The sequence below is a fragment of the Budorcas taxicolor genome, chromosome 11, assembly GCF_023091745.1.
Source record: "Budorcas taxicolor isolate Tak-1 chromosome 11, Takin1.1, whole genome shotgun sequence".
Taxonomy (NCBI): domain Eukaryota; kingdom Metazoa; phylum Chordata; class Mammalia; order Artiodactyla; family Bovidae; genus Budorcas; species Budorcas taxicolor.
Window position 1 is genome coordinate 164,710,704 of NC_068920.1, and position 1,299 is coordinate 164,712,002.

The following is a 1,299-nucleotide window of genomic DNA, read 5'->3' on the forward strand; positions in this document are numbered from 1 at the left end:
CAGGAGACCTTTTTGCTTCGTTTGTCATCTCGGAAGGTTTTGAAAATGACCAAGGCTTCCGGATTCTTGAGGCTGGGTTCCAGTATGAGCATCCCTCTTGGGGGAGGAGGTTGGGGCGTGGTTGGGACACAAGGCCCACGGGGTCCCTCGGCATCCGGCCCCCCCGCAAAAGTCAGAATTCGAGAATCGCCCTGGAGGTCCCTACCCCTAGGGTGAGTCTCAGTCCAAGGATAGCCCCACTGGGAGTCCCACCCACTCCATCCAGACAGGCTCTTCCAAGTTGCCTTGGGAAGAAACTTGGGGCAAGCACCCACTTCCAACATGGCAGGGGGCGTCTGCAAAGATCCTGCTGAGAAGTGGGTGAAGGTGAAGCCAGGCCCCCTCCAGCCAGTTGGCTCACTAGGAGGACAGGGGGTCCAGGAGACAAGTGGCCAGCCCCACCTGGGCTCCCTTGAGACAGAGACCCTCACGCGTCGGGGGAGCCCAGGTCACGTGGCCAGGCCTGTAGCTGCCAAGCCGGGCCCCATTTCTGAGGGGACCTGAGGTCTGCACAGGACAGGGCTGTTCTGCAGTGCCCTGGGGGTTCGTGTGGCCAGAGGAGGCACGTGCTGCGTGCATGCCAAGCCGCTTCAGGCGCGTCTGACTCTGTGCGACCCCGCGGACTGTGGCTCCTCCGTCCCTGGGATGCTCCAGGCAAAAACACTGGAGGGGGTTGCCATGCCCTCCTCCAGGGGATCTTCCTGACCCAGGGATCGAACCCAGGTCTCTGACGTCTCCTGCACTGGCAGGCGGGTTCTCGACAACCAACGCCACCTGAAGGGCCCACAGAAGACGGGTCAGAGTTCAGGGCCGGCCTCAGCACTAGCGGTCAAGGCAGGGGGTGGCCTTCCATCCCGGCCCCCACCCTCTGCTCTGCTTGAGGCCACTGGCCTCCTTGGCAGGGTGGACGGCAGGCCAGTGGTGTGGGCCTGGTGTGTGCCCCCCGCGAGCTGGGCCCAGCCAACGCGCCCTTGGAGTCGGCACAAGGGCGTCCAGGAACATCCAGCTCCGTCCGCAGGCCCCCTCAGAGTCTGGAGCCGCCAAGATGAGACGGGGAGCCAGTTGGGCAAGGAGACCGCGGAGGTGTGGGGCCAGGTCCTGCCGGTCACAGAGATGCCCCTGGGCTCTGGCCCGTGGTCAGGAGAATGTGAGATGAGGCGGAGGGCAGAGGCGCACTGCTCAACCCCTGAGCCTGCTGGTGAGGGACACGCCAAGGAGGAAAGGCATGACCCCCGGCCAGGGCTCACCTGCTGGTGGGGT